Raw genomic sequence first — 25,393 nt, 5'->3', positions numbered from 1 at the left:
AAAAGCTGAGATTTTCCATCGAACTTCATATTCATTGTATTAAGTATATGTTATGCTGTTAGAAATGCATATTGGTCAAGGTCCCACACCTTTTTATAAATTAACTGCAAGCAGACAATTTACATGCAAACACCAAAATATGTCCACCCTGTCATGGACAATTTCAAAGCAGAATAAATACATTGTAATTACATAGTGATTATAAAACATACATTTTCAGAAAACTATTTAGTCACTTTCACAATATATTTTAGTTAATGGGAAAAGTATTTGGATAATAATGACATTATGGCAAACTATTTGTTTCTCTATATAATCTGCGAGAGTTGCACTTTCTTTTCTAAATAAAATCTAACAAGAAAGATATCTGGTCAAACTTTCAAACAATACTATTTGGCCCTCATTTGTTTATAAAGGAATCACACAAAAGATTTTGCTAACTTGTGAAAATAATTTGTTTATTTTCATAGAACATGAAAATAACAGGGTGGACAGTGACATGACAGGGTGGACCCTGGGCATGACAGGGTGGACACGTTGTGAAATGTCATTGAATGGCCTCATAAATGCAATCATCACATAATGCATCCACTCTACCTGCATGCAGCCACTGAATAAAGATGCCCAAAATGAGACATTAATGTGGCCTTCTAGCGTTAAACTCTGTACATCATTCTGCACAGTGAAAGTCAAACATTCAACTGTAGAACAAGAAGAAAAATGTTTTACACTGGAAAAGCCAAGTAAGGAGTAGTTTTATAGACTGGCTGAAGTTAATGACGGACACAGCCTCATTTGAGGATCTTATTGCAAGACTGAATGATCGTAGGGGTAAATTCTACCAGGTCTGGTCTCATTTCCTGCATTTTATTCAATTTGAACTGACTAGTGCCCCATATTTAACATTATTATCAAGCCTAATTCGATCTCAGCCAACACCCCCATATTATTTTTATTTATTTTATTATTTATTTATAATAATAATAATAATAATAATAATAATAATAATATTATTCTTATTCTTATTCTTATTTTATTTTATTTTTCCATTTCTTTCTTTTTGCCCTCTTCTCTCTCTCACTGAGCTCATTGACACCCTTCTTCTTTCCAGTCTCTCTATCTTTTTTCCATTTGACCCTTTCTTTCTCAAGGTACTTTCTTCTTCTGTCTGAGTCAGCATCAGGACGTTCCCGATGTCTCCTTACTATCTCAGCTCCTTTTGATCTCATTCCTTGAAAAAGACGACATGTTAAAGGAACACGCCGACTTATTGGGAATTTAGCTTATTCACCGTAAGCCCCAGAGTTAGACAAGTTGATACATACCCTTCTCATCTCCGTGCGTGCTGTAAGGCTGTCTGACAGCTCCAGCGGCATCAGGCCAGCACAGAACATGCAGGTGAATGGTTCCAGTAATCCTACTGCTCCGAATAAGTGACAAAATAACGCCAACATGTTCCTATTTACATGTTGTGATTTGTAGAGTCACAGGGTGTACAAAAAACAACATAACATGAGACACAGCCATCTTCTAACCGTAAACAAACCGGGAACTATATTCTCAGGCGGAAGAATGTAGTACCTGGGCGGAATGATTTGCTTTGCAGCAAGCCTGTCTGAGAATATAGTTCCCGGTTTGTTTACGGTTAGAAGATGGCTGTGTCTCATGTTACGTTGTTTTTTGTACATGCTGTGACTCTACAAATCATAACATGTAAATAGCAACATGTTGGCGTTATTTTGTCACTTTTGTCACAATTCGGAGCAGTAGGATTACTGGAACCATTCACCTGCATGTTCTGTACTGGGCTAAGCTACCGGTGGAGCTGTCAGACAGCCTTACAGCACGCACGGAGATGAGAAGGGTATGTATCGACTTGTCTAACTCTGGGGGTTACGGTGAATAAGCTAAATTCCCAATAAGTCGGCGTGTTCCTTTAAGCTTGACAACATCCAACTACACACATAATATGATGAAAATTATGAAACATAAGTGTAAATATTGACTCTGCAATTAGACACTGCTTCAGCCTTCATTGAAGAAAGACAAAATGCTCGTAGTGATGTCACTGAAAACATCAGTGGGTTTCTTAAAGGGGCAGTTACCCCATAATGACAGGGTGGACAGCAATTTCAGGGACACATGCAAAATGTTCAATATGATTATGAAAATACAATATACATGATCAAAATTACTTGTTTTATCAAATAACTTATTGTGGACAATAAAACCATGTAAAAAAAATTTGGATTTAGTATCATTTAACCATTTATTACACACACTGTAGTTAGCAGAGCAGTGTGTGGGACATGCCAAAATCACGTACATCCAATGAAAAAAGATTGTATAAAATGAAGGAAACACTTTTGTAGAGACTTATCATTGTACTGATATGTATGCAAATGTTTGGCCACTTATAATAAGACCTCAGACTTTCATTATTCTGCTACATTTTCATGATGACTGAGTGAGTCTGATGAGGACACCAAAGGCACCTCATAGTGATATTGACTCATATACTCTGTTGCAGTAGCTCCAGCTTCAATTAGTGAAACATGGAGTGGAGCGTTATCATGGAACCCACGCAACTTCTAGGCAAGACCCGCCCTTCAATAGCATTCACACGCTACTATAGGTCAGGCGTCCATGCTTATGCAAGGTAACGTAACCCAATTTGTTCAGGTCCTATTCCCTGACCAATCAGCTATCCTAACCTTAACCACTCGAGGTCAGTGCCTAACTCCAACCAATCGGCCTGCTTCGTAGGGTGGGACTTGCCTAGAAGTTACGTGGGATACATAATAATGCCAGAGCGGGGGCTCCAGGAAGACATTCCAGAAAGACATTCCAGGAAGCGCACTGGCCTATCAGAGCAGGCTTGGCTTTTTCTGGAGGAGGGATTAAAGAGACAGGCACTCCTACAGAGCGTCTCATACAGAGGGTGAATACAGGTGCAGCAGGCATGGGTTTTTTAACATTAAAGCATGTAAACATGTTCTAGTACAAATACAAAATGCAAGTATAATCCTGAAAATGCTATATAATAGTTGCCCTTTAATGCCGCCTGGCGCTCTGTCTTTTCAGTCACTCTCCACCTCGCTCGTTCACATACGTGCACGTGGGCTCTTGTTGAGTCTCCGTCTCTGCCTTTTCCACCAGCTGACAGTTCGTGAAATATAATAAAACAGCAGTGCATGACAAAACCATGAATGATGAAGGAAGATTGATTCAACGTAGTGAGTGATACCGAGTTCCCTGTAAGAAAATAAATAATAAATAAATAAAAAATTAAATCTCATTATTATTTTTCTTATTATTATTTGGGGGGGGGCTTAAGAATATTTTGGGGTAGCTTCAGTCCCCCTAAAATAGGCCTAACGACGTCCCTGTCCCTTGTATTCAGCAGAGCGATTGGCTAGTAACGTAGACATAAATAAGTGGCAATTAAAGAGAGAGGATGAAGTCAGAGGGAAAGAGAGAAGTATCAAAAGAGAGGGGACAGGGGAGGTGAGCATTCCCTAAACTTCACCCGGAGACCCTCCAGTGTGATGACAGGAGGGGAGGAGAGCAGGATGACCAACATCAGAAGGATTATTTCTCATTGCCAAACCACTGTCTCCTCTCACACTTTCACTGTAGACAGCAGACAGTTTATGGTGAAGACGGGAAACTGAGAAGGAGAAACGAGACTTGGTGATGTAGCTGGCAAGATCCTCGACAGTAGGAAGCTTCTTATCTGGGACAGATGGAATCAAAAACAGAACAGAAAGACTTACAGTTCAATTTATCAGTTATTAGATGTAGCCATTTTCATAATGTACATTTAATGTAAAGATTAGACAGTCGAGTGGATGCTCAACTTCAGATGACGCAAAACTGGTGAAGAAAGTCTAAATATTCAGTATCTGGGTTAGGATTAGTGTTAGTGTTACATGGTCTGTAGACAAAGAGAAAACAACTCGTCAAGCAACACTGTTTTGAACATCAGCACTTTGTCAGATGTTACAAAATGTTACAATTTGTAGTCTTAAAACCTGGGTTCCTTTTCCAGGTTTCTAATGTTTTCTCTATGGTTCACATAAGCCTAAAATGCCTCCAATGACACAGTAGAAATAGACAGTAAAACCTGATAGAAAGCAGGTTTGTGGCCCTCTTTCTAACAGTAGAATTTGTTTCTACAGTAATAGTAGATTTTAGATTTTCTTGTAGATTTTTTCTGGGGTTTCTGGCTTAAACTATTTCCCAAACTGACTTTATTTATGCCCAGTCAGAAGCAGACTCACAATGATTTCTCAATACTTTAAAAAGTAACAGTAACAGTAATTTCAACACATTAATTGTGTATTAAATATGGTAAAGGTGTGTTGATTTACTTACGTAATATTATCTTGTCTATTTCATTTTATTTCGAACAAATGCTAACACATCTTTAAGTCAGTATGAGCTTCATTTTTCTATGTATATAATCCAATTGTAGAATGCTTGGTATTTTATTTCATTTGAAGGAAGGAATGCTGGTAACACTTTATAATAATGGTACATGAATTGTCATGAATTCATGCATGATGTCATTCATGTAGTACTTCATTAACTATCTGTAATGTACAAGGATTAATAGTATCTCATGCATGATTTAATGCAGGAACAATTTGTTCATTAATGCATCAATTAAAGCAACACTATGTAACTTTTCCCTCTTCGGTCCCCCTACAGGTTGTCCTCATTGGAACTACAGCTTCATGTCTTTGGTAAATCTGTAGTTAAAGTGACAGGCAAAAAAAACAGAATTGTAGTGTTGTAATCATGGTTAACTAAACATTACTTCTTCATTACTTCATCATGTTTGAGGCCCTTGAAATGAAGTGCTGACCTGATCCTTCTTTAACATTGATAATTAATGATTACTAGTGGCATAAAATTAAATGTTTTAAGAATTAAAGGAGTGGGTTGGCCAAATGATACTATCACAATATTTACACAAAATACAGTATATTGCAGATGCATTTTTATAGTTGATTTATTAACAACAACATAAGGCACTTAAACAGTAATGCCTGAGAACAATGCTCACCCAAGTAGGATATTTATGAATTTTACTTTTTACTAACTTCTAACTGTACACCTGAAATTTCTTGACAATTTGTTTTTATTTGAGGGGTCACAAAGATGATTGCTGCATATGCCACCATTGATCATATCTTATTTATCAATGTTAAAGATGGACCACGTCAGCCCTTTCTTTGAAGGGCCACAAACATGATGAAGTAACTAAGAAGTAATGTTTACTTAATAGTGATTACAACACTATGAGTTCAGGTTTTTTAGCCTGTCACTTTAACTACAGATTTACCAATGAAGAAGACATGAACATCATTAATAAATCAGAAATCATGATGACTGAAATACCTTAATTAATGCATTAATTAACGTATTATTCCAGCATTACGTCATGCACAAGATACTATTAATCGTTGTACATTACTGATAGTTAATGAAGTACTACATGAATGAATTCATGCTTTTTCTTGCATGAAGTCATGCGGGAATTCATGGTAATGCATGTACCATTATTATAAAGCGTTACCGGAATGGTGTTTTGACATATAGATGATCCAGAGCTGTAGTGGGACTGTCAGAGCCTGAGGATAGTCTGACATGATTGTTACTCAGGCACACACACGCACGCACACGCACACGCACACATACACAAACACACGCACACGCACACGCACACACACACACACGCACACACACACACACACACACACACACACACAGCCAGGAGAAATAAAGTACAAACTCCACTGCCGTTGCCATTGTTACTGTCTTTAGCAGTTACCACAGCAACTAATACACAAACACACGTCTAGGCTTGTGGTTGTTCTTGCACACATGTCCGTACCCCCTGCCCTAAGCACTCCACTTACCCACATCACACACACACACACACACACACACACACACACACACACACACACACACACACACACACACACACAGAGAGACGGTGGTGTTGAATGACAGTGCTCTCCTGACCTTGGCGGCACTTGGAGCTCGTCCAAGCGAGAGGCTGCTGGAGGTGTTGAAGCCTGAGGGGAGCAACTAGGTGAAGGACAGGCAGCACTGTCAACACTGGAGCTGCTCTGCTCTTCATTCTTCACCTCACAGTCCTCCTTCAGTAGAGGCAATCATCAAATTATTTTGACTCTACATTCACCCTCACACACACACGCCCGCTTGTTACCGCTGCTTCTCCATGACTTGCCGTGACACCACTGTTCTGTTGACGCTGCCATTCTGACTGCTGAAACAAACGTTCACAGTTTGCGAGAGAAAGTGCTAACCGCAGCTATTTTACTAAATAACACACTTTGATTTCTGAGTACCAATTAAAATGCCTGTCATACGCTATGCCCTCTACTGTGATTATGATGTCAGGATAGGAGGAATGTCTCATTAGTTACACTATATTGAAAAAAATATGTGTGATATAGCAGCCTGTATTTATAAAGATGATGTTATCTTATCAGCCTGGTAATCAGGGAGATTCTTTCTCTTAGAGATGAACAACGTTTGGACACATTTTACCCCCAAAGTGACAGCAAAATGTTTCAATACTTTAATAGCATTACATATTTACTGCCAACTACTTAACAAGGTATTCCACAGTAACTAGAGTCATCTATATAAATGTCCTGGGCAGACGCTAATTTCCTTTTACTTTGGTTCAGTATAAATAGTAAAAAAATAAATAAAATAGTAGTATTAAAAGTAATACACCACAGTAAATGTTCTAAAACGACTTTTGGTAAGTAATTTGGAGTGCAAAGTCTTTGTTAAGAAGGCTTGCACGTCACATAGAGTTCAGGCCCAGCTCAAATTTCATTGGACAGCATGTATACAAGCTCAGTCTGTGACGACTTGGCTTAGGATCCGGAGGGTCGTCGGTTCAACTCCCCGAGCAGACCATGTACCTCCGTACATTGGGGTGCCAGTTCACCTCCTGGGCACTGCCGAGGTGCACTTGAGCATGGCACCGAACCCCCAACTGCTCAGGGCACCATCTGTGAGCCCCCTTTCTCTTATCTCATTATCTCTTCATACATAATGCATGCGTATAGGTCCTGTTTTTGTATTGGGCCTGTGTGTGTGAATATGTATCTTTAAAATTTTAAATAATAAAGTTTAGGCTACATTATTATTATATTGTTTGGGATAGAAGTTGTCCTGCATATAGGAGGTTATGTGGGTCAATTAATTTGTAAGAATGCTTATATTTTCTACATTCATTGTAAATATAGGATGAGTGAATATAGGAAGTGTTCAGGGTTTAACTGTGCGTAATATGATATAGTTATGTTATAGTTACTTACTACAAACAAATGGAGGATTTCTTTGTTCATAGTTTGGCTGTTCACTTTATTTTCACTACAGTTTATTCTAAGGTCTGTGTATTTGATGTTGTTTTGATAACCTGTGGACAAAATGATAGGACTGTTGGTGTAACTAATTTCATTTGAGTTGTATATCATAGCTAATTATAGTGGTATGTATGTTATTTTCTGTTACTGTAGAAACCGCATGCAACACAAGTGTGAACCTGCGCAGTCTTCCAGTAAAGTACAAGAAACCTTTGAAGTGTCTTCTTGTGTATTCTGACTGATACACCACAGTGATTACAAACCCCACAACCAGTGACATTTATTAAGAGATATCAGACAGTCTTGCTCAAGGACAGCAAGAGCTGGGAGTAAACCATCAACAATACATTTAATGGCTGACAGGCTCTGCCAAATGAGCTACAACCGGTGGCGACAAAAAAAAACAATCAGGCAGGTTGGAATAAAGCCAAACCAGATTATTTAACTGTTTGCTTATTTCTTTATTGTTTAATTTTGCATTAACACACCTTGTGGCTGCAAAACCTTTTGGATGCTGACTCAAAATCAGTCCCTAATTGTAACCGCACTACACAACACTACAATGGCGCAACTAAATATTCACTGTGATGCATTACCAACCTCAAGCAAGTCTCTGCATATTGATTTTCATGACATACGTACATAAGATGAACTAAAATCAATGGCTGCCCGAGAGTTTAGAATGCATTTCTTTTGGTACATACTGGTACTGTAAATAACACTTTCACGGCTGTTTCAGTTTTAAAGACAGGAAGCAGTAGCCTATTTCCCAAATTCCCACTGCCTATAAGGGAAGGCCACAGGATAGGTAATCCATCTCAACGCTTTCGCTTTGGCAAACTGTCAGCAGTCATGTCAAATAGTCACAATTGGTACATAATGAGCTGAAACATGAAAACCTCCACTTAGTCTTTCAGCGATTACGTCAGAATACAAGAACGCATTCCCCAGGAATCAAGTTAGATGTTTTTTTGTTTTCCCAGTGTCGTGAAGTTTGGAGTGAACTTTTGCCAGATATTGACTTTGCTCTCTCCTCCTTGTTCTTTACCTTGTTGCTCTTTGTCAGCATGTCAGAATAATGAGGGCAAGAGAAATGCTGTGTTTGGGCCAGAGCAGGGACAGCCAGCTCAGTGCCCACATGAATATTCAGTCCTGCATATGGCGCTGTGCATAAGGATCTGCATTCACTTAAAGGCACTAATTAGGACGCTAGATTAGAAAAGAAGGGGCTGCGGTTACTGTCAAAGAGCCCCTTGAGCTTAGTTAGTAGTTTTTCTTTGCTCGAAGGGAACAGGAAGGGCGCGAGAGGAAGAAGGTGGATCTCCTCTGGAAGTGGATTAACTAAGTGTGGACTGACCTGTAAAAAAACACAGAGGAGCTTTTATTTGGGATGGAGAGAGAATGCCATGTCACATCATGTCATGGATCACTGAGCTTAAAGCAGCGACTCTTTTTAAAGGGTAATACTGTTGTTTTTTAAGTTAGTGTCAACGGTTCAGGTTCACCTCTCCAAAGTTGGCATGGTTACAGATATCAGGACTGTTTTTTCCCTGTTTCAGAGAATGCTATTTTTACTCTTGATCAGGATGAAAAACAACATCCACAGAGAGAAACAATCAATCCGCGTAAACATGACAAATCTCTCTGTTGTATCCTTCTTTCATCCATCAGTGTTTTGATTTCAGTCCAATTATAGAGTGGGGACAAAATCACTTGGAACCTATTACAATGTAATGTTATCCAAACAAAACAATACACCAAATTACACACTGAGAAGAGACTTAGATAATAAAAATAGAATCAGTATAAGCTTCAAACAGGGACATTTCACAAAAGTGTTTTGTAAACCCTGTTTGCATGCAGATTGCAAATGATAGCAGGGTCAACTTTCACTAATGATTGTTGCTTGCAAACGGGGTAGATGCATTTGCAAGTCGTACAGGGTTCTAGCATGCACTTGCACGCATCACAAGTATGTCATTTGTTAAAATAGAAATTAGGTCATGTTGAAAATCAGAGTTTGCATGTTGCCAATTTTGGGAAACAGGCCCCTGCATGCTGGTTAAAGGCTTAAGGTTAAAAATGCAGTTTATACCGTAATACTATGAAACCAGACGTTTATCATTGCGACAACAATTTTGTGTGATGTGAACTAGTCCATGAACCTGCTGTATTAAGAAAGTGGCCTCATTGAAATGACTGATGGGGCTGTGTTTTTTTAGTATTGATGACAATCTAAACACAGCCTTACTGACCCTCAAAAAGGGTTTTGAATGAGAGTCAAGCGTTTTGTACCGGGGTATTTTGCATAAAGAGGGAATGAAAAAACATCACTTAATAGTCAAATATAGCCAAACAATAGAGTCAAAAAACATTATCTCTAAGGACACTTTCAAATTCGGCAAATGAATCAAACGTATACTCTACTGCAAATGCATCAGATACCGACAGAAATAAATGGTGTACTGTATGTTTCTAAACAACATTGGTAGTCCACTTTGGTGATGCACTCACTCGTTTTACGTAATTGTTTGACCCTTGTGTCTGTGCAGAGCTCAGTCCGTCCCACAAGTGCAATAAGTATTCAGATCATAGATTGTAAATTCTTGACCACATCCTGACTCTGAGGTCGCCTCCTCCGCAGGAGCCAACCTGTCACGTCCAGCACTCAGGATGAGTTAAAGTTTTGTCCTGCTGTAAATATCTGGCAACGCACTAAATAGCTATTTGGTGGTTTGAGGCCGTCTCTTCCCATGCGGACGTATTTCTTTCCTGCTGATATATGAGTAGTATCTCCATGTCATCATTCATGACAGTCACTGCTGGTGAGGACAGCAAATCCAACCAAGAAATGTTTTGAGTTGTGCAAGAAGCACTCTTGAGTCCAGGACTACATTTAGCACTGGGCCAAATTTGTTCCTCTCCAGTTTTCCATTTTGAAGCTTGGCAAAGAAGTTGTGGCCACTTAATTGCTGTTTTTAATCTGTGCAATTAGTGTATAATATTGAATTAATTATTAGTCTGCTATACTAGTACATTACACATAGATTGTGTTAACCTCTTTGCAATGTTAATAAATGCAAACAGCCATCTCTGTGTTTCTGAAATGTTGCTAAAGACTTGCTGAAAAGTGTCTGCGGTGACATTATTAACAGACAGTCTGTTAATGTGTAAAACTACAGCCTTTGCATGCTGGTTTTTAGCTTCCACCCTTAATATAGCCAGATGGCAATTTAGAGAGTCACATTTTGTAAAAGAAAACAGATCATATCATTTATAAGGCTTTTCCTTTTATTTATTTATTATTATTTTTTGGGGGGGCTTTTTCCCTTTATTTCAGAGTGACAGTGGATAGACAGACAGGTGGGAGAGAGATGGGGGATAAAACACAGCAAAGGGTTGCAGGTCGGATTCGAACCCAGGCCGCTGCCTACATGAGGCGCAAATGCAAATGAGCTATTGGATATGCATCAGAATCCCTTTCCTTTGTGTTAGTAAAAAAAGAAAGGGTAGCATCAGGATTTATTTTTAGCTTGGTCCAGTGTTGATTTGTAGTTCAGCTTTAACAATATGTTGGGAACATACTCTATTGGGAGACACAGACATGACAGGTGTAGAACCAGGTAGCCTAACAGTTTGTCTGTTGCAGCCTCACATCACTAAACCTTTTTAGCAAAGATTTTTCTTGTTGTAGTAGAAAAATCAGGTGTAACTAATACCATTAACAATGGCTCTGTTCTAGGTTTTACCAGTGAACCAGCATCCTTAACATTATAACACTTTGCATGGATGTGTTATAAGAACTAGATACTGGACACAAAATTGCTGGCTCTTCTGTTGAAAGAAAAGGCCTGTAGATGCCAGCAGGGTCTATGGACGTGACCTGTCCTTTTGCTGTTTATCTTTAGAGAAGATTTGGAGAAAAGAATTGGAACAACTCTGTCAAACAGTCAGAGGCAGCATGGACGGTTTATTTGTTGACGTTTGCTGTTGTGGACAGCAGCACAGGGGAATTTGTGAATGACTGTGACAGGGGCAAGAAACGACCAGTGCCAAGGGAAATATTGGTGGTCATGTTACACGGGCCAGAGTTTGTTAGACGCTGCCCTGGAAATTAAGAAATTGCACGGAGACGCCGAGCTGCAGCATTAAAAACCCAAGCTGGCAGTTAAGTCAAGACTTAACCAAAACGAGCTGACAGTGCAATGCAGTGGAAACAGGTGAAGTGAATTTCACTGTCGACAGTTTATTTTTGTTTGAGTCTGTCGTAGACAGTACAGAGGAATTTCTGAATGTGTGACAAAGGAGGGGTGGTGGCTTGAAACAGGTCCTCAAACAAAAACAGTAAGCAAACAGAAACAAGAGAGAAGAAGGGTGTGCGTTTTTATGTAACCATATGAGTTTGTATAGACAGGAATGTAATAATATGTTATTCTTTGTACTTAAATGGTTGCTTAAAATAGCTAAAGTAGCATAGCTGCTAAGTGCAGCCAGCTAGCAAAGCAAAAACATTGTTTTGTCTGAGTGTATTAATACAAAAGTTGTTGTGTATTATAACTGTACAAAACATGATGTAACTTTAACTCTTTCCTTTTACCCCAATTATTTATGAGCTTCTGTTTGTCGCAAGTTAGTATAGCATCGTTAGCTATTTGGCTTTGTCCCACGCTACATATTTTATAAACTTACTGTGCTAGCAAGAATCAGAAGCTCTGTATTTATTATTATTTTGATGAAATAGTTCTGTTTTTGCAACATGTTTAACATAAATGAACAGCAATAGCATTGATTAAGCTGCAGGAGTTTTTTCTTCTTCTTTTTTTACCTGTGAAACTTTGTCACCATTGGAAACCATTGTTGTACTGGGTAATCCAAACTACCATCCTCCAAAAAGACACATGGTACACATTTTTCAGAGTCACCTTTCAATAATAAGGTAGTGTTCAGTATTCAAACCATTTTTTGTTGGATTCCTGTAATTAAGGGCACTTAAGTTATAGGCTACTTAATGGCAGCCAAAAGAAAATAGGTATCCATCCATCCATCTTCGTCCGCTTATCCGGTATCGGGTCGTGGGGGCAGCAGCTCCAGCAGGGGACCTCAAACTTCCCTTTCCCGAGCCACATTAACCAGCTCCGACTGGTGGATCCCGAGGCGTTCCCAGGCCAGGTTGGAGATATAATCCCTCCACCTAGTCCTGGGTCGTCCCCGAGGCCTCCTCCCAGCTGGACGTGCCTGGAAAACTGACCGGTAGATTGAGAGCTTTGCCTTCTGGCTCAGCTTTCTTTTCGTCACAACGGTCCGATAAATTGAATGTAATACCGCACCCGCTGCGCCGATTCTCCGACCAGTCCCACTCCATTGTCCCCTCACTCGCAAACAAGACCCTAAGGTACTTGAACTCCTTCACTTGGGGTAAGGACTAATTCCCTACCTGGAGAAGGCACTCCATCGGTTTCCTGCTGAGAACCATGGCCTCAGATTTAGAGGTGCTGATCCTCATCCCAGCCGCTTCACACTCGGCTGCGAACTGATCCAGTGGGTGCTGAAGGTCACAGGCCGATGATGCCATCAGGACCACATCATCTGCAAAAAGCAGCGATGAGATCCCCAGCCCACCGAACTGCAACCCCTCTCCACCCCGACTACGCCTTGATATCCTGTCCATTAATACTACAAACATGATTGGTGACAAAGCGCAGCCCTGGCGGAGGCCAACCCTCACCTGAAACGAGTCCGACTTACTGCCGAGAACCCGGACACAGCTCTCGCTTTGGTCGTGCAGAGATTGGATGGCCCTGCGAAGGGACCCCCTCACCCCATACTCCCGCAGCACCTCCCACAATATCTCCCGGGGGACCCTGTCATACGCCTTCTCCAGATCCACAAAGCACATGTAGACCGGTTGGGCATACTCCCAGGCTCCCTTGAGGATCCTTGCGAGAGTGAAGATCTGATCTGTTGTTCCACGACCAGGACGGAATCTGAATTGTTCCTCTTCAACCCGAGGTTTGACTATCGGCTGAACCCTCCTTTCCAGCACCTTGGAGTAGACTTTACCGGGGAGGCTGAGAAGTGTGATACCCCTGTAATTGGCACACACCCTGTGATCCCCCTTTTTGAACAGGGGAACCACCAGAAAATAGGTAGTGTAGCTTAACTGCCAGCCACTTAGCAAAGCTAAAACATTCATACTATTGTCTGACTTGTTTCCATTTCTAAGTTGTTATGTATTGTAACTGTACAAGAAATGAATAATTTCTCTCACAGTTCTGCAGTCTGTATTCTGAGTATGTTCCAAACTCTGTTTTTAACAACTAATATGGCTAGATACACAGCTTCTGTTTGTCGCCAGTTAACTATTTGTAGCCAGTTAGCTGTTTAGCACTGTTAGCTGTTTAGCTTTGTTGCATGCAGCAGTGAGCATAATAAACTTTAAAAGCTAAATGCCTTCATGCACAAACCACATTTTTTTCTCATGAAATACTTTGTCTGGGCAAAGCTAATCCTAATATCAGTATCATAAATCTGTTGGTTTATCACCGAGCTCTTGTACATCTTGCAAATCACTGTGTAAACTCAGCCAGTGGTGGGGCAGCTGTGCTCCAAAAGCGGATGTCCTACTCCAAATAAAAAGAGAGTTTAAACAATCCAGAGAATCGAAATACCTGTCCAAATTTAATAATCTAGGTAAACAAAGGTATGACTGTCCTGCTTACAGGAACGAGGGGCCCGCTGAGAAACACTAAACCATTTAATTGAGATATTTGATTTAGGCTGATGATCAACACGTCCATATGGGGACTTAATGGATTCGCTTATAATCAAGCGAGCTTACCACTCAAAACAAAGAGCCTCTCAGTTGGAAAGGCTTCACTGTGCTTATGTAATGTGAGTGCTGTTGATACAAAAACCTTCTCTGTGACTGGATACTAATGATATCTGAGCCTTGGGTTTAATCCAGTATGACTAGTCCTGCATGTAGAGCATGGAGCATGATGAAGTGACTGCTCACCCACACACACAGAGGCCTGTCTTAGTACTGGAATGGTAAAGACCTGCTTTCAAGCTTATTACACTTATCTTGGACTTACTACATGAATCCATTTTAGACTTCTAGTAAATTCACTGTAATTGGGAAAGGAGAATTTTTGTGTACTCCTTTTTCAGTCCCAAAAAGAATCTGCGATTGTGCAAAGAAATAATCAAAAGAATGAACGAATTAATTCCACCAATCCCTTTGTTTTGTCAGATCCCTACATTAGTTCCCCAAAAGGTCACATTGGAAATATGATTGCAGATTTGACCAATCACGGCCCTGCACGAAATGATGCAATTCAGAACCAGCGCTATCAGTCTAAAATCAAAGAAAATCAAACCTCAATTTAAACAGGGCTGGAACTTGTCATTTTAATCATCAATTTATCTGCAAATTAAAGACAAAACCCCCCATCACATTTTCCCAGAACCAAATCCAAATGTTCAAGTGCCTTTTTCGTCTAACAGCCCAAAATCCAAAGATATTCAATTACATTGATATGAGCTAGTAGCCTAAAAATCTAGACGCACCCTATCGGCAGCAAACGTAATTTGCAGCCAGGGAGTCTAGCAGTATAGAGTCGGTGGGCGGGCTTAACATAATGACGGCAGAGTTACGACGGTTCCGCGTGAATTCCCTGCTACTTGAAAACAAAGAAGATGGCTGCTGCTGCTGGCGAACAGCAGTCTTTCGAATCGGCTTTGGCCGCGACTCTGGAAGACTTGGAGTTAAGCTTTTCTTTGAGAAAAGAACAAAGAACGGCACTGAAGTCATTCTTAAAAAAGGAAGATGTTTTGCCGACCGGATACGTTTAATCTATCAACTAGCGTTGCTCTGGTTGGTTGTAGCGCTATCCTATTGCATGCAGAGGGAATTTGAAAGACAACCGTTTATCCCGCCCCTCAGATTGAGCCCTGCCAATGGTGCGTTCCCAGACCCAACATCTTGATGTGGGTCTGGCTTGTCAGGCTAATGAACTAAAGAAAAGCAGCAAATCCTGGCATATGAGATGCTGGAAGCAGCGAGGTGTTTGCTTGAAAAATGACTTCCACGATTAATAGATTATCCAAATAGTTTGTTGATTGATTTTCTTTCAACTAGTCAAATAATCGACTAATTGTTTCAGCTCTAGCCTTCAGTAATTCAAACCATTATTACAATTTTTGTTGTACTTTTTGAAGATATTTTACAGTCTTACTGGAACAAATTGCTTGTTAAATTTGTTTATGGTACACATTATGAATACTATACATTATTAATTGATGTATTTTTTCATTATCTGTGTTCAATTACCTTTAATTTTCTGACTCTTTTGTGTTATTAATTGTTTGAACTTTAATATATTTCCCGTGTAATATTATTTGTCTCAAAAAATGACATTTCTTTTATTTTTTATTATTAGTATCAGTATAAATTTGGATTTCTTTTCATAATAAAATGATAGAGAGCACCAGCCAGCCTTCTGTGAAGGTGAGGGTCTATCTTTGAATTGTATCCCAAAAATGTCTTTTCTTCATGTGTTTTGGGAGACTTTTTCTTCTTCCTCCTGGTCTGTGTTCTGTTATTGATGTTTGAGCATGTAAAGCACATTTAGACACAGTGATATTGAGCTATACAAAATAAACTTAACTTGACACACACATAGGGAAAGATAAATACATGCAAATGCTTATATTACCAGGTGGATTTATGTATTTCATGATATACTGTAAATCCTTTCCCTACTCAGAGCCACTTGAGCTGTAAACTCTACTGACAGACACGACTGTATAAGGCAGTGTTATCCTAAAAGCAAAATGTTTGGACCTAAAAGAGCCTCACAAAATTTGTTTATCAGTGGATCTCCGCACTGACACTGTTTACTGAAAACCAGAGCAGCACTGAGCAGCTTACGGAAGAAAGAAAAAAAACGGCATAGAAGATGTTTTGAGTATTTCCAGCCCCGCTTTGGCTTTTCTTACACACTGTCATTTAATTTGATTTTGTTTATTCTTTTGCCAAATCTCTGCATCAGTTTATTTTTCTCCGCCTCCTCTGTCTTTGGATACCCTTCTTCTCCTCCAGTGTGCGTCATTTCCTCGGAGGCGGAGCCGAGCCTCCAGTAAAGCATCTTGGAGTCGGCATTGTTGACAGAATCAGGATGGCTCCTTCCAGAGGGATGCAGGGGTTTTAAAGCAGGGACAGAGACTAAGGAGGGCAGCAGGTCTTGCATTAACAACTGTATACATGCACACATACTTACACACATATTTGTCCCATATGCTCATCACTATTCATCACTAGTCATCTGCATGTCCTCATAGGCTGACAGGGGGCGGAGAGGCACAGGTAGAGGGAGAGAGAAAGAAAAATGAGATGAACAGAGAGAACAAGGAGGGATACAAAAAAAGGTCTATCCTTCAAGTTTTAAAGTCACAGGGATTTCAGTGGTTTCTTGCTTCTGTGAGTCATGTATTTTTGATTGAACCAGCATGTTAAGGTAAGATATAACACAGTACATAGTAAAAAAAAAAGAGTACTTTCTTTATATTCTTTAGCTGTCGCAAATCTGGATTCTCCAAAATGATAGATTGATGATTTTGCAGAGGCACCGTCCAGAGCTTAGCCCAAGACTATTGTGATTGGTTTAAAGAAATGCCTATAAACCGGAGCACGTTTTTCTCCTATCCTGGAATGCTGTGTGGACTAGCCAGACCTTGCTTTGCAGCGCTGTGGAGAAAGGTCTGGCAATGCTGGACTACCAAAATAAGGACACTTTCACACACAAAATTGTACACTTTCTTCTGGCATTTCGGTCCACCAATTTGGTTCAGACTTAAATATATTCACAATTGTTGAATAAATTGCTATGAACGTTTATACAAACATTCTTGGTCCCCAGAAGATGAATCCTAATGAGTTTAGTGATCCCTTGACTTTTACTCTTGCACCATCAACAGGTCAAGGTTTTCTCTTATCCTGTGAAATACCTCGAGATCTACAAGACAGATTGGCACAAAATCTAGAACAGACATCTTTGGTGATTCACTTTTCATCTAGCTGTGAAGACGTGATAATGTTAAACATTACTTACTAAACATTAGCATATTCATGTCATTGTGAACATGTTAGCTTGACAACTACTACTTCACCACCAGCCATTACACCTGGACTTTTATCTATTTTACAAGTTGTTTTTCTTTACAATGAGCATTGCAGCCTCACACAGCAGCCAGCAGGGCTGTAAATTCAAAGTTTTGTTCTAAAATACACCCCTAACATTACCCCTATTCATTTTTTTATGGAACAAGAGCAAGTCTCTCCTCAAGGCACTGTGTACTATCTTAAATCCTACACATCTGCAGAGTGTTGATGCATGTTTACTCTCCACAAAACAGCAATTTCATCACATTCGCTCCCTGGCTCTCTACTTTTCAGCTACTTTATCTACACAATGCGGTCAGTGGAGTTTCACTTGGTTGCTGTTCTGTTTCTGATGCTGTTGAGTTGTATTACATAATACTGAGAGGTGATTCCCATATGTAGTCTAGAGAAAATGTGATGGACAAAATATAAGCTTAGTGTACCTAATAAACTGGTAACTGTAGGTGTGTGCTGTGATATGAAGAATCAGGGTTAGGGTTAGGGTTAGAATGTCATGTCTATCAATCTCTTTTTGACTGTAATTTAAGTGTAAAATAAATTCACAGCATGCACACATCACAGTAAATAGTGTCAAATAGGGCTGCAACAACGAATCGATAAAATCGATAAAATTCGATTATTAAAAAAGTTGGCAACGAATTTCATTATAGATTCGTTGTGTCGCGCGACACGCCACTCAGTCGCGGAGATAAAAGCAATTGAGTTGAGTGCGGTGCGGAGCGAAAGAAAAAAAAAAGAGCAGAGCGGGGGTAGAGGAAATACGGAGAGAGACCGGAGAGACCCTTAACGTTGTTCTGAAACACATGGCGGAGGCAGAGAAATCAGTATGACCTAAGTCATCCAACGTGTGGGAGCATTTCACACTAAATAAATCGAAAACATGTTAATTGCAAGATAAGCAAAAGCGACACGGCATGGCACGGTCACCACGGTGATGATTCAGCACCTAAAACGTAAACATGTTGGAGTCCTTGATGAGGAAGAAGGGAGTTCAACAGCAGGGTAAAGTCACTACAGAATCCTACTTTTGTTCCATTTTGAAGTGAGGAACGTAACGTCCCTCTTCTGGTGCTGGTGTGGTATTTACTCGTTATTCAGCTTGACAAGCATGACAAGGTAGCGTTAGCTCGTTAACAACATTAGTAAAGCAGGCGAGACTAAAGACACGTTTTTATTCACTCGCCTTTTTTGGCCCATTCATTTTTCAGTCTATTGTCATGTATATATTCTGTGCTTTGTCCCATATCAGTTATTGTTGACATATATATTTGTGTGTGTTGTACTTTTTAATTTCATTTTAAAGTTCTTTTATAGCACTTGGTCATCTTAAGCTGTGTTTAAATGTGGTGTACAAATGAACTTAACTTGCACTTACTACAATGATGGTAATAATTTAATGAATAAGCTTCAAGTGTGTGTGTGTGTGTGTGTGTGTGTGTGTGTGTGTGTGTGTCTGTGTGTGTGTGTGTGTGTGTGTGTGTGTGTGTGTGTGTGTGTGTATTGTCTGTATCTGCTCTTTGGGTTACTTACCTTTACACAACTATTAACTAAAACAACAAGTATGTATGTAAGTATGTATTGAGTTGATGTAAATAAATGCTTTTTTGTTTTTTGTTTTTTTATCCGATTCATCGATTAATCGAAAAAAATAATCGACAGATTAATCGATTATTAAAATAATCGTTAGTTGCAGCCCTAGTGTCAAACTGGTATACATGTTAATTGCTTTTTCTGTTTGACAGCTATGACTTCAGGAAACAATACAATGGTAGTACCGTGAATGCTAGACTACTGGTTATGGTTATTGATCTATTGCTGTGTTCCCACATAAAAGTGAACATCCTCCAGTAGAAACAGCAGCCAGTCAATCCTCTGAGCCTCAGTATCATCAGGAGACACTTTCTGGCGCTTCTCCATCGATTATAAATTGGCCTACAGACACTGTGCCATTATGCTTTCTGTCAATATGAAAACACAATCTGGCTCTACAAAGAAACCAGCTCAAACAAGCTTCCCACGCCTTCTTGAAGTTGGTGTCTTATTGATTATCAATGCTCCTGAAAACTCTACTTTAGTGGAGGCTCAGTTTTTTTGAATCATTCATAGTCAAAAATATTGATTTAATTACTCTGATTCACTTTAATGGAATGAGGAGAGCCAGAGCAAAGATTAAAACCCAGCCCCTGCAAACCCAGAGGAGCTTGTAGCTTTTATGTTTATCTCAGCTCCAATCTCTGGCCGAGCTAACTCAAACTGAACAGAGACGAAAAAGACCTGCACTCTGTTCTCCTGCCCTCAGTACTGTTAGGCATTTGAGCTTAAAAATAAGCAACTTCCAAGAATGACATGGTACAGGCAGAAATGGAAACAGCCCTCCTTGTTGGTTCAGCAGCATGATATTGTGTATTTGAGTTGAACCAGGGACTGTTCATTCCTTTATGCACAGATAAATATGTTTTCATAGCGAGAACAAGCCAAGGCAGAAATTACCAGCACATAATAAGTGGATTTGTGATATAACGACATACACAACATAATGACACATTGTCCTGGGGTAACCCACCCGCCCTCCCTCTAATGCCCTTCTCTTTTCCTTCAGCATGCCTTCGATCCATCACACTCCTCCCTCTGCTCTGCTTGCTTTCATCCCTCCTTCATATGATCTCCTTTAATGTTGCGGCCTGCATCTGTTAGTGTGCACAAGTGTGTGTGTGTGTGTGTGTGTGTGTGTGTGTGTGTGTGTCTGTGTGTGTGTGTGTGTGTGTGTGTGTGTTGTGTGTGTGTGTGTGTGTGTGTGTGTGTGTGTGTGTGTGTTAACATAATGTACATTTGAATGTGTTCGTGCCGAACTGCGCGTAATGTTAGACTTATAGATCCAATCAGGACACATCTGCAAGGCATTAGAGATTAATAATCCAACCAAAATGCAGTAAAACCGGCAAATCAAGCAAAACAAAGGGGATATTACATCCTTTTTCTGCCTGTTTAGGAATAGTTAAATATAGACTGCACACTTTTGATTTTGCTTGGTGTAATTGTCCCCACACAGGAGGAAATATTTTTCACACATTGCCACTTTTTTCTTCACCTGGAGGTTCATTTCTGCCTGGGATGATGGAAGCTAATGAAGTGTTGCAGTGCTACTGGAGCCACAATGGAGAAGCTGTAGGAGTGGGGCTTAAAACAAGAACAGGTGAAGAAAAAAGTGTAATAGGAAATGTGGGAGGTGGAAAGTTTGACAGAGATAGAGACTCTTCTGTGCCCCGTTGCTGCAGACGAGCCACCAAACTTTGAGTGTAGGAGACAAGTCCACAGCCCTCAACTCCAAGTTGAGTCTTACAGTAAGTTCAGCAGCTTTGCAGTGTGCTTGCATTGCACCCATACAACGTAGTCAGTTTTTCAATGCAGTGAGCAGGACACAACTTACTAGTTGCAAAGTCAATAGAAATGCTCATTATATACAGCAAGCAGGATGTCACTTATTACTTATTAATGAATGATGTGTGAACACCAACTGATGCAGGCCGCAACATTAATGGAGATCATGTGAAGTTGAAAAGTACATTACTTTTTGGACATTTAGAGCAATAAGCTCAAAAGATGTCAGACATGTTTTCGCCTTAAAACTTGTTATACATAATCAGTATCTACACTTTCTGCTCTGTTTCGGTCTCAAACAACTTCTGGGAGAAAACATCTAGCTTTTTAGCTGCTTGGCCAGCTAGGTTCCAACTTTGTCAGTGTGCTTGGCAGGTAGTGCAAAGTGGGTTTATCAGAGCTTTTGTTTGCAAATGCCTGCTGCTGCTGCTGCTGCTGCTGCTGCTGCTGCTGCTGAAACAAGGTTGATGAGAGTGTTAAGACTGAACCAGAAGTCCTGTATAACCAAATAATGTCTTAATTTAAAGGAGTCATGACGCAGAATACAAATTCATAGGAAGAGTTCAGTTGTGAGTAGAGAAGGTGTAAATAAAGTTACCCCAAGAAGTAGGTCGTTGTTCAGATATCTTGTTCTTGACCAAAGTGTTGGACTTTGGGATTTAAGAAGAAGCAAATGTAAACCTTTTTTTGGCTTTTATTTCACCTTCAGGTTGATAGTTTGACTATCCTGTGTAACTAAGAGCTTTAGACACTCCCCAGTTGCTGCTGGCGGTGAACCGTGTGTGGTGTTCAGGTTCAGTGGATATTTTCAGTTTTTTTCAGGAGAACATTTCAGGTCAGTTATTACATTGAAATGAAGCTCAGTTGAAAGTTTCATTGTTCAATAACCTTCTGCCAGTCAAACAAAGATCCATTTCTCACTCACTCTGAGCTTTGGCCTTTCGTTTGATTGGACATCATCGTTACAGTGAAATGAAAATATATGGTTTCAACTTGGCTTACCTTACCTGATTATCAAGTACCTGGATACATACATCTCCCAGGACCTAACATGGACTGCGAACATCACCTCTCTTGTCAAGAAGGCTCAGCAGCGGCTATATTTCCTGAGGACCCTGCGGCGAGCAAATCTCGCACAGCAGCTGCTGCTGTCTTTCTATCGATGCTCTGTGGAGAGCATCCTCTCTCATGGCATTCTGGTGTGGTTTGCTAGCTGCACTGTGGCCGACAGGAAGGCGCTACAGAGAGTCATTAAAACTGCACAGAGCATCATAAACACACAACTACCCACCCTAGAAGACATTTACAGGGCTCAATGTTTGTGTCAGGCCAAAAGCATCACACAGGACTCTTCCCACCCAGCCAATCACCTTTTCACCCTGTTGCCCTCTGGGAAGCGATACAGGTCCATGAAGGCCCACACATCCAGACTTATGAACAGTTTTTACCCATGTGCCATAAAATAACTAAACACTAACAAATAATGGTGCAATAGCAGTCTTTATGCAAATACAAATGTGCAATATCTGATTTTTTTATTTATTATAATTGTATTTAATATATTTATTGTTTTGAACAAGTTAGATTGTTATATTAAAGTCATTTCCAGCCTGAACTCTTTTAAAAAGAGTATCAAGGCCTGCTTACTAGAGAGGGTTGCGGAATAGATCAAAGGGCAAGTTACCATTTTTATTTTTATTTATTTAAGAAAAATGTTTTTATGTTATGTCATTGATTATTATACACTCTGTGAATGTATTGTCTTGTCCTGATGTTATGTGTTGAGGACCACAATGGAAATAAGTCCTGGACTTTATTGTGTTTTTATCCTCGATTGTATTTGATGTCTTTTTATTCATATGTAAGGCATTCTTGATACAATTAAATAAATCAAATCAAATCAAAAATCAATTTATCAGTAAATAGGTATAAAAAAGCAAATATAGGCTACAATAGTTTAGCATGTTAGCATGCTAATGTTCCCTAAATTAGCATTAAACACAATGTACAGCTGAAACTGATGGGGGTGCCATTAGTTTTGAAGGTATTTGCTAAGACAGCAAAGTATTGGAGAAATCATTTCTCCAATAGATTACCTTAAGAAACAAGATACATGTGTATATATTTACAAATCATAAATATTTATTTCTAAAATTGTAAAACCCTGTGTTACATATGTGGTGGGTATTTAATAACTAAAACCTGCAAAATCACTGTTATGGCCATTTAAAGTTCATAAACAGTGACCAAGCAATGATACCACCACTAAACTGCTAAAAAAAGACTGGATTTCATGCTGAATTATAAACTGGAGGATAAGCAGAGATTAATAATGCAAAAAGATAAAACACATACACCCACAAAAATAAGTTAGCTAAAGAGGTTTTTTGTAAATCTGAATTAAGATCAGTGCTTAGTGCTCTGGCTTCTGGATTTGGTACCTTTTGATTACTGAGAGAGTGATTAGAGTGTGCAATTTTCAGTCCAATCAGTCTTTGATCAATTCACTGCAAATGTGGGAGGCTGTGGGTGGTCTTACTGGAAAGCAGCAGAGTTGGGATTGAAAAAATCAATCCTACCTCTTTTCCCCTGTAGTTATTATGACAAATTGCTGCATTTATGGGATTCAAACACATCAACACATTTCACTAAACATCTCCCTCGTGCACTGGTCCTCTGCTGTACTCCTTCATTCCCCATGTCAGTCTCACCACTACTCTGTGTTTGGTGCTTTACTCCACCCACCATCATCATCACCATCAGCAATCTCTCCCCTGTTTCCTCCCTCCATCCCTCCGTCTGCACACAGCAGCCTTTCTGAGCTAAAATCAATATGATATGGAGTGGGGCCACTTGCCTCTCAGCTGCTGTCAATCAAAGTGATTGTCACACACGCACGGACACGAAGACATCCTCTGTCATGTCTGATTTAGCCTTAAAATGCCTGCACAGGATTTTTCCTATGTCTTTCAGACAGGCAGTGTATCTATACACTTCTTATATAAGTAGAAATTTGTGATGTATGAGGTGTTAAATGCTAAAAAATAAAATTAAAATTAAAATAAGGGTTTTTGTTTCTATTGCAACAACAAAAAAGCTATTATACATAATGTATTAGATGCTATATACACTTTATATGGAATCCTATCAACATAAGTGTAATTGTGTTCTGAATAAATATGATGTGAGAACAGGCCTCTCACCTTCAATTATATGTTATTAGGCATCTAGTTTAAAGGCACAATCTGTGTTACACATGGAAAAATGTTATGTTGCAAACATGTAAACATACCAGTGTTATGATAAGTAGATTATAATAAAAATAGGGAGCATGTTGTAGATGAGGATGTGGCTGGTTTGATATTCAGTGTTTGATGCTGTGTGCTGATGATGTAAATAGCATGTTCATACTTACACCTTTGTATAAAACATCACAATCACTGGGTTTGTGAGCAACCAGCAACGTGTTAACTATCATCCTAGTTTATATACACAACATTTCACTTCCGGGATTGCTCCGGTGCCCCCGGAAATTCTAGCCTGGTCCTACCAGACTCTCGTACATTTCATTTGTACAGAGAGTCTGGCCACTCTCCATTGACAAGTGTTAACATCCTTGAAGGCGGGTACTCTGTTGAAGTTTAAAACTATTGGATCTGCCCAGAGCCACTCTGGATCTGCCATAACCAATTGCTAACATTTGGTCGTGACGACAACAACTATCGGCTTAGCATCGCTAGCGTTCGCCTTAGCCAACTCCTTCACCACTAACGGAGCGAGCTGGAAAATCAAACTTTTCCTGAACCCCGTGGGGAGGAGAGCCACAACATCATGGCCACCAACAAAACTCAGCAAAGAATGTTCTTGCTTGGGCTTTAACTTCTGGATATTCGGCAGCGTTGCCACAACGGACCGAATGGGTTCGCTCACATCTTTCTCTGCTGCCATTACGGAACTACAACTCAAACTAACGTGCAACCTCAATGTCATCGTTCTCAGCCACTCCCTCTGTTTGCTGATTGGACCGGTAAAGATTTGGCCGGAGAAAACCCTCGAATATACCGCAAACCCAGACGATGTACTGAAGGAAAATGAAAATTGAGCGGAAGTACGTAGGAGGGCGGAGCCAGGCTACGGAAATTCCACCTGATGTCCCTCATTTACGCCAGATGTCCGTTGCCTTGGGCTTCCTTTGTGTTGGCATTTTAAACTCCGGTGGATTTCTGAGGACTATGATTAACTGCTCCTCAGATCTCTGCAGGGTAAATCCAGACAGCTAGCTAGACTATCTGTCCAATCTGAGTTTTCTGTTGCACGACTAAAACAACTTTGAACGTACACATGTTCCACCAAAACAAGTTCTTCCCTGAGGCTATTTTGCAGCGGCACCGTGGCTCTGTCCGGTGCTTAG

At 39.9% G+C, this 25,393-nt stretch overlaps 1 long non-coding RNA gene across 1 annotated transcript in view; it reads left to right on the top strand.

Moving 5' to 3' along the window:
- Window positions 1-22,847, top strand: part of LOC118494695 — a 28,613-nt gene extending 5,766 nt beyond the window's left edge. Inside the window, exons 2-3 of the long non-coding RNA XR_004896830.1 lie at window positions 8,685-8,687; window positions 22,691-22,847. This is a non-coding gene — a long non-coding RNA (uncharacterized LOC118494695). The remainder of the gene's footprint in view (window positions 1-8,684; window positions 8,688-22,690) is intronic.
- The last annotated feature ends 2,546 nt before the right edge of the window (window positions 22,848-25,393 follow it).

This window comes from Sander lucioperca, chromosome 3, assembly GCF_008315115.2.
Source record: "Sander lucioperca isolate FBNREF2018 chromosome 3, SLUC_FBN_1.2, whole genome shotgun sequence".
Taxonomy (NCBI): domain Eukaryota; kingdom Metazoa; phylum Chordata; class Actinopteri; order Perciformes; family Percidae; genus Sander; species Sander lucioperca.
The sequence above is the reverse complement of the archived record's forward strand: the minus strand, read 5'-3'. Positions and strand labels throughout refer to the sequence as shown.